We start from the raw sequence: 9,486 nt of genomic DNA, 5'->3' as shown, positions 1-9,486 counted from the left end.
CCAAGATCACTGCCGACCGATTGTTGATTGCTCTCCTTCTTCAGGCAATGGGGAGCGAATCAGACAAAGCAATAGTGATGGAACGAAATCCTAAAACCTTTGATGAGGCTCGCCATCACATCTTAGAGCTCGAAACATCTCGGCAGGGTGCCAAAGATATGTCTTCTTCGGCTCATATTAATTACGCTCATGGTATGTCGTACCAAATCTACATACAAATCCAAAATGAATAAGCCGTTCCCCAAACAATCGTTCCAAACTTCAAGTTGTGAAAATTGTGGAAATTCCGCTCATCCAAGAGAAAAATGTCCCGCACAAAGAAGTTTCTGCCGCTCTTGTAATCAACAAGGTCATTGGGACAAAGTTTGCAAGTCTAAGACCGCAAAGTACGGCAATATGGTGTGCCTACACGTTTTTCATCTCCTTCTTCTCGCGTTGACGTTTTGAAACTGCGTTTTGCATCTTCAGATTTACCTCGGAAGGTCTCTAATGAGGTTGAGGTCGATGTTGTCCTGGGCCATATTGGTGGGAAACCGATCAAAATCACCTTCTGTGAAGACACTGGTGCCGACATTTCTGTCATGGGTTCGACCGTCTTTCGAACCTCCGGATTGGAGAAAATCGTGGCACTTTCTTCGGATTTTTCCGATCAAATTATTGGAATCGACGGGAAGCCAGTTCGCCAACAAGGGATGTTTTCTGCGGCTCTGTGCATTCATGATGCCACACCGTGTGATGTTCCCATTATTGTTTGTCATGGCTTAAAGGACGCTTTTTTAAGTTTGGAGGCTTGTAACATCTTGACTATTATTGGCGACAATTTTCCACTTTCCCGGGCTAAAGTTGCTTTACTGCTTTTATGCAAGACCGACATCCACTCAAATTCCACGCTATTGTATAAAGATCGGGATTTTTGGATTTCGAAATTGTCTCCTGAGCTTACGCCAGATGTTTTCCAAATGATTGATGCGAAACTGAATAGAAATTATTCAAAAGCGTTTTAGTCTGAGGCACTCTGCCCTATGACTGGTCCCATTGTCGGTGACCTGATGATCATTCATCTGAAAGAGGATGCAAAACCACTTGCTATTCATGTTGCACGATCCATTCCTTTTGCTTATCGTACCAAAACTGAGGAGTCACTCTGGGACATGGTAAAGCAAGGAATCATCAGTCCAGTTGGTGATGAGGTCGCTGCATGGTGCCATCCTACTGTTGTGGTTCCCAAGGGAGATGGTGATGTTCGCATTTGTGTGGATTTGACTCAATTGAATTCGCAGGTCAAATAAATATTCACCCCATAAAAAACTCCTGTGGAGGCAATTTCTGGTTTCACGCCGGACCAGAAATATTTCGCCAAATTGGATCTAGTCAAGAGATACTGGCAAATGACCCTGGCTCCGGAATCCCAGCACTTGACTACCTTTCTGACCCCGTTTGGCAAGTTCAAGTTCCTCCGATCGCCCATGGGATTTGTCTCTACCGGAGACTCCTTTTCTTATCGGGGAGATGTGGCAATGGCGGGATTAGATATTCAAAAGGTCGTAGATGACATGGCCTGTGGAGCCCCGTCCTTACATGATCTTGTTCGCCGTGTGAGTGATATCTTAGAGCGTTGCGTTGTTCATGGACTGACCGTCAACTCTAAAAAGAGTGTCCTTGCTGCGTCATCCATTGATTTTGTGGGTTATAGGATTGCTCCCGGTTGCATCAAGCCGGATCCGAGTAAGTTGGAGGCCATTCAGAAATTTCCAGCGCCTGCCAACCTGACCGATCTTCGTTCGTTCCTGGGATTGGTGAACCAATTGCGCAAATTTCTTTCCAATTTAGCCTCGTTCACATCCCCATTCCGAGAGCTCCTGAAAGCAAAAATTTTTTATCAATGGCTTCCCGAGCATAATAAGGTTTTCGAAGCAACTAAGAGAGCCCTAGTCTCACCTCCAATTCTGGACATGTATGACTCTCACCTGGACTCAATTCTCCTAACTGATGCTTCACGTTTGTGCTTAGGTTTTGCATTGATCCAGATGAGAAACGAAGTCCCCAAGCTCATCCAGTGTGGCTCACGATACCTCAAGGATTGCGAAACCCGTTATGCCATGGTTGAGCTAGAGTCCTTGGCGATTTATTGGGCTATACGGAAATGCCACTGGCTGGTATCACTTTCCGATTTGTCGCGGACCATAAGCCCCTTGGTTCCGATCTTCAATCGCCAGACATTAGGCGAGACAGAGAATCCAAGAGTGCTCAATTACCGGACTCGTCTTATGGGATACACCTTTGATGTTGAGTGGAGGAAAAGGAATCCAACACTCCATCCCTGATGCTCTTCCAAGAGCACCTGTCTCTGACCCCGACTTTTTGGACGATCTTGATGGTCCTTCCAGCCTTGTCCTTCAAATTGTGCCATCAAATTGGGATTCACGGATCTTTTCATGGAAGAGATCATAGCTCTGGCTGAAAATGACCCCGATTATTCCGAGCTTCAATTGGGTATACAGGCCGGCACCATCACTTCTCATGTATATTTTATTTTTTATGTTATTTTAGGAATATTTTGGGAACACGATAGGATAGTGGCACTTAATTAAAATGAAAGGCTGTTTTGTAGGTTTTAAGCGACAATTTTTGCTACTTTTTGTTGTTAAAGAAATCTTTAAAAAAAATGGAGAAATATCATTTCTTGTCGTGTCACTGAAAAACACATTCATATTCCTTGGGAATAACTGGAAACATAATTAGGCCATTTTTCGATCTTTTAAGGCGTAAAACGCAACCTTTAAGTTGTAATAACCAAGCATGTGCTAAATAGAAGTTTATGAAACTTCTATACATATACATAACAAAGGGTATGTTTTTTTTCTTTTTTTGTGCGGACTTCCTTACCGCTACCGGGATTGGTAGCGGTAAAGGACCATCATCCGCCCTTTGATTCAACTGTGACTCTCAGATGAAGTAAGCGAGTAAGTGATGAACACAAAAAAGCTCCATCCTACTAACCGCATGATGCATCGGATGGCAGGGGTCTTCATTTCCATTGAGAGTCAATCGGTTGGGCCAGCCAGGGCCTCAAATGGAGACATTCTGATTGTGTCGCGTCACTTCCTGCAGAAGCCTGGACGGGCAAGAAGCCAAATGTGACACATCTAAGGCGTGTTGGGTGTCTCGCCCATGCACACGTACCAAAGGAGGAAAGGGGGAAGTTATATCCCAAATCGAAGATCCTCACTACGGTTGGATACGGGGATTGTGTCAAGGGATACAGACTTTATGATTGTGATCGAAAACGCATAGTTTTCAGTAGAAACGTAACGTTTGATGAATCTAAGAACGGATTCGAAAAAGATGAAGATCCAGGGCGTCCTGTTGTGTTTGACGCCCTTCTTGACCATGTGGATCAAGGAGGGGAAAAGGATCATGACCTCGTTGGCCTGCTTGAACTCCTCGACCATCTCCAAGAACGACGTTTATAGGCCGGTCCAAGGTCTCGATATTCTTCATCATCTTGACGTCCATACACATGTGACAGGTCGCGCCTGAGTCAATAATCCGCGTATGGGCTTGCTCAACCCAAGTGTTGGCAATCACGTGCGCGGTTAGACCCACACTCTCGCCCATATTCTTGATCTTGACTTGAAAAGCCTTGCTCCTAGGTGGATGCTCGATCGCACTTCGGGACTTGGACGGATTCTTGACTCGGCAATTCCTCTTGACATGACCAGTCTTTCCGCACCAAAAGCATTCAATGGTTCCCCCCTTTTGATATGACGTCAGGTCTCGCTCAACGGCCTCCTTTTGTCTGCTCTATTTCTGACCTCTTCCTTTCATCACTGAGAAGTTGCTCCATTACCATCTCCCTCGAGGGGACGTCAGGGTGGGCTTCTAATGTGGTGACGAGGATCTCAAAACTCGGAGGCAAACTTGCCAACAGACAGATGACCCTATCCTCTTCTTCTAGCGCACTTCCCACGATGGCCAACTCCTGAAACAACTCAGCCATGCATTTCAGGTGGGCTGGCAAGCTACCTCCCTCCTGAAGGCGACTGGTGAAGAGGCGTTTTCTTAACTGAAGCTTGTTAGCCCACGTTTGCTTCTGGAATTGATTCTCCAAGGTATCCCACACCTCTTTGGGATCAAGTGGATCGCAAAGAGACCCTGAGTACTGTACAATCCCAACCTTTCTAACCTCTCCCAAAAGGAGAGCTCTCTCATATCTTCAATGTTCCTAGTAAAACATCTTTGGACCTGCTCGAGCTTTTGCAAACCTGCTGAACTAATTGGAGCCCAAATGGGAGAGGCATATTCAAGATGCGGCTGAACAATCGACTTGTACAGATTAGCATCGTGACACTATCTCTGGACTTAAACGTGCAATATATCCAACCACATGTTTGAAAAGCCTTACCAACTTTCAACTGGATATGCTCATCGAACTTTCCAGATTCGTTTTATGATGCCTCAAAACGATTCCTCATGGCCTTTTTTTGGGAACAGAGCGAAACCATCTCTCTTCCTTTTGGCACATTGTTGCCCCGTAGGAGGCGGGTCTTGATACCTCGTGTTGTCGGGCTCTGAACTATGGGAGTGTTTTAAGGCCGTGAGGAATCATGGCCGTGAGGCATCATTTTGTGAGGAATCACATTTACCAAAATGGGGGTATCGTCAACAATGCAAATTTCCTCATTTTTGTAGAGGATTCCTCAAATTTTCCGCCCTCAGGGATGTGGACGACTTAGATCCCTTCTGCTTAGTTGTTCACGTTCAAATCATGTTGGGACATTGCTTGGGCCATGAACCAGTGATCCAACGGCAATTCAGGAGTCATTGACCTTTCCTGGCCCAGGAGCCCCTAAAGTTGTCGCTATGCCGAAACCAAAGTCCGGAAGGTGATTCCTCAATTTGCAATGCAGTTACACAAAATTTCCTTTGAGGAATCACACCTTTTTTGAAATATTTTTAATTTCTTGAGCTTGATAGATTGAATTGGGATACAAATTATGGACTCGTTGGTGTAATAGTTCATTAATGACATCATCATCAACTGACTTACGATAGTAAAAATTAATTTTTGGTTGGTTAGGACATATTTTTTTGAAAAACCTGAATTATTGAATATGTGAAAGACGTTTTTGACTCAATATCAATTCTCCTGGATTCCTGGAGCCCTACTAAAAGTGGATACTATAAAAGTAAAAACTATTATGTTGACGCTAGCCTTCCTATTGTTATAGTATAACATGAAATAGGGTGCGTGAGGAAAATCTGAATACTCCAGCACCGCGGTCGGTGAAAAAGACATTGGATGACACAGGAGTTCTTAAGAGAGCTCAGAAGAGAGCTTCTTTGTCAACTCAAAGTGCAAATTGTCAAGAACCCCAGAGTCAGCCTTTGGGGCCTCTTCTCCAATAAGCTGAAGGTGTCTGTAGCCACTTAACAGTATTTGAAAACTTGATCAAAGTAGTGCAGAAACCACGTGATTCCTCAAATCTCTGAGAACTCATTTCTCAGTCTTGGGCTTTTTTTCCGATCATTCCCAGGCTTAGTGGGCTGGGTCATGTCGGCCCTGTCTAATTTTGCAATAGTTTGCCTCTTGAACTTTCAGTTTCCCAATGAGAAGTGTTTTACAATGTACGCAACATTGCGCTACAATTAAAAAATTTCGAAATCCAAGGCTAAACACCGCATCGTAATGACTTTTGATTTGCTGCTCCCAAAGGACGTTGCAAGCAGTGACGAGCCCAAAATGATGCCTCAAATGTGCCAATCGTAGTTAAAGTCAAAGACAGCACGCGGTCAATCCACCAATAAAACAGCATTTTTTTAGTGATTGTGTGTGACTTCAAAACCATTCAGAAATTCATTACAACTCAAAGGAAGGTATTTGGATGCTCGATCAAAGTAGTGCAGAAACCGCTTGATTCCTCAAATCTCTGTTGACCCATTTCTCAGCCTTGGGCCTTTTTTTCATACCATTCATAGGCTAAGTGGGCTGGGTCATGCAGGTCCAAGTCGAACTCTGCAATAGTTTGCCTCTAGAATTTTCAGTTCGCCCATAAGAAGTATTTTACAATGCATGCAATATAAAATTTCCTCAGCCTAAAGCTAGACACCCCATTTGTAATATTTTTTGATTTAACGGCTCCCAAAGGACGAGTTGCACGCGTTGCCGAAACCACAATGACGCCTCAAACGTTCCAATCGAAATTAAAGTCCAAGACAGCACGTGATCAATCCACCATAAAACCAGCATTTGCTTAAAATATCCAAATTCAAGGCCAGACACCCCATTGGTTCTACCTCCTGATTTAACGGCTCCCAAAGGAAGAGTTGCAAGCAGTGCCGAAACCAAAATGATGCCTCAAATGTTTAATATCGAAATTAAAGTCCATATCAGCACGTGATCAATCCACCATAAAACCAGCATTTGTTTAAAACATCCAAAATCAAGGGCTTGTCACCTTTTTGTATTACTTCTTGATTTAACGGCTCCCAAAGGACGAGTTGCACGCGTGGCCGAAACCAAAATGATGCCTAAAAAGTTCCAATCTCATCCTAAGACATAGACGGGACGTGGTCAATCCACCATTAAAAAACATGTGTTTTAAAATCCAAAACCCAAGGCCAGACACCCCATTTGTACTTTTCTGTGGATTAACAGCTCTTAAAGGATGAGTTTCCAAGCTGGGCCGAAACCAAAATGATGCCTCAAACGTTCCAATCCGCAATTAAAGTCATTGACAGCACGTGGTCAATCCACCATAAAAACACCATTTGTTTAAAACTATCCAAAATCAAGGCCAGACACCCATTGGTTCTACCCCTGATTTAACGGCTCCCAAAGGATGAGTTGCAAGCAGTGCCGAAACCAAATGATGCCTAAAATATTCCAATCGAAATTTAAGTCCATATCAGCACGTGATCAATCCACCATAAAACCAGCATTTGTTTAAAACATCCAAAATCAAGGGCTTGTCACCCTTTTTGTATACTTCTGATTTACGGCTCCCAAAGGACGAGTTGCACGCGTGGCTGAAACCAAATGATGCCTAAAAAAGTTCCAATCTCATCCTAAGACATAGACGGGACGTGGTCAATCCACCATTAAAACAGTATGTGTTTTAAAATCCAAAAACCCAAGGCCAGACACCCCATTTGTACTTTTCCTGTGGTTAACGGCTCTTAAAGGATGACTTCCAAGCTGGCCGAAACCAAAATGATGCCTCAAACGTTCCAATCGCAATTAAAGTCATTGACAGCACGTGGTCAATCCACCATAAAAACACCATTTGTTTAAAACTATCCAAAATCAAGGCCAGACACCCCATTGGTTACTTCCTGATTTAACGGCTCCCAAAGGATGAATTGCAAGCAGTGCCGAAACCAAAATGATGCCTCAAACGTTCCCATCGAAATAAAGTCCAAGACAGCACGTGATCAATCCACCATAAAAACACATTTTGCTAAAAACATCCAATTCAAGGCAGACACCCAATTGGTTCTACTCCTGATTAAACGCTCACAAAGAGATTTGCAAGCAGTGCCCGAAACCAAAATGATGCCTCAAATGTTCCAATCGAAATTAAAGTCATTGACAGCACTGGTCAATCCACCCATTGTTTTAAACTATCCAATCAAGGCTTGCACCCTTTGTAATACTTCTTGATTTAACGGCTCCCAAAGGACGAGTTGCGCTGCGTTGCAAAACCGAAATGATGCTTAAATGTCCAATCGAAATTAAAGTCCAAGACAGCACGTGCTCAATCCCCCAGTAAAACAGCATTTGCTTAAAGTATCAAACAATCTAGAGATGTCACCTTTTATTAACTACTCTGATTTAACGGCTCCAGCGGGAGTTGCGCGCGTTGCAGAAACCGAAATGATGCCTTAAATGTTCCAATCGCAATTAAAGTCATTGACAGCACGTGGTCAATCCCCAGTAAATCAGCATTTGCTTAAAGACCCAAAATCAAGGGATTGTCACCTTATCCTTACTACCTCTTGATTTAAAGGCTCCCAAAGGATGAGTTGCGCGCGTTGAGAAACCAAATGATGCCTCAAACTTTTCAATCGCTAATTAAAGTCAAGACAGCACGTCAAATCAATCACCATAAACCAGCATTTGCTTAAAATATCCAAATTCAAGGCCAGACACCCCATTGGTTCTACCCCTGATTTAACGGCTCCAAAGGATGAGTTGCAAGCAGTGCCAAACCTAAATGATGCCTCAAATGTTCCCAAATAAAGTCCATGGCAGCGTGATCCATAAACACATTGTTTATCATCTGGGATGTCACCCCTTTTGAATCTCAGTTCATTGGCTCCAAATGATCGTTCCAGCAGTGGCCGAAACCAAAATGATGCCTCAAAGTTCCAATCGAATAAACATCCAGCAAGCTGGTCAATCCACCATAAAACCAGCATTTGTTTAAAACTATCCAAACAAGGGCTTGTCACCCCTTTTGTATTACTTCTTGATTAACGGCTCCCAAAGGATGAGTTGGCAAGGCAGTGCCGAAACCAAAATGATGCCTCAAATGTTCCAATCGAAATTAAAGTCAAGACAACACGTAATCAATCCACTATAAAAACACCATTTGCTAAAAATATCCAAATTCAAGGCCAGACACCCCATTGGTTCTACCTCCTGATTTAACGGCTCACAAAGGATGATTTGCAAGCAGTGCCGACACTAAAATATGCCTCAAATGTTCCCAATCGAAATAAAGTCCAAGACAGCAGCGTGATCAATCCACCATAAAAACAGCATTTTGTTAAAACTACAAAATCAAGGCCAGACACCCCATTTGGTTCTACCTCCTGATTTAACGGCTACAAAGGACGAGTTGCAGGCGTTGCAGAAACCAAAATGATTGCCTTAAATGTTCCAATCTCAATTAAAGTCCATGACAGCAGTGGTCAATCCACCATAAAAACAGCATTTGTTTAAAAACATCCAAAATCAAGGGTTTTCACCTTTTTGTACTACCTCTGATTTAAAGGCCACAAAGGATGATCTTGCAAGCAGTGCTGAAACCAAAAATTACTCAACGTTCCAATCGCAAATAAAGTCATAGACGGCACCTGGTCAATCCACCATAAAAACAGCAATTTGTTTAAAACCTCCAAAATCAAGGCCAGAAACCCCATTGGTTCTACCTCCTGATTTAACGGCTCACAAAGGATGATTTGCAAGCAGTGGCCGCAACTAAATGATGCCTCAAAAATGTTCCAATCGAATTAAGTCCAAGACAACACGTGATCAATCCACCTAATAAAACCAGAAATCTTGCTAAAACATCCTCAAATTCGAAGGCCAAGACACCCCATTGGGTTCACCTCCTGATTTAAATGGCTCCCAAAGGATGATTTGCAGCAGTTGCCGAAACCAAAATTTCCATCGAAAATAAAGTCCATATCAGCAACGTGATCAATCCACCATTAAAACAGCATATTGTTTTAAAACTATCCAAACATCAAGGGCTGTCA

At 43.2% G+C, this 9,486-nt stretch overlaps 1 protein-coding gene across 1 annotated transcript in view; it reads left to right on the top strand.

Moving 5' to 3' along the window:
• LOC131882157 (uncharacterized) overlaps window positions 1–9,486 on the top strand; it is an 81,713-nt gene that overhangs the window by 728 nt on the left and 71,499 nt on the right. The window lies entirely within an intron of this gene.

Source organism: Tigriopus californicus, chromosome 6 (genome assembly GCF_007210705.1).
Source record: "Tigriopus californicus strain San Diego chromosome 6, Tcal_SD_v2.1, whole genome shotgun sequence".
Lineage (NCBI taxonomy): Eukaryota > Metazoa > Arthropoda > Copepoda > Harpacticoida > Harpacticidae > Tigriopus > Tigriopus californicus.
The sequence above is the reverse complement of the archived record's forward strand: the minus strand, read 5'-3'. Positions and strand labels throughout refer to the sequence as shown.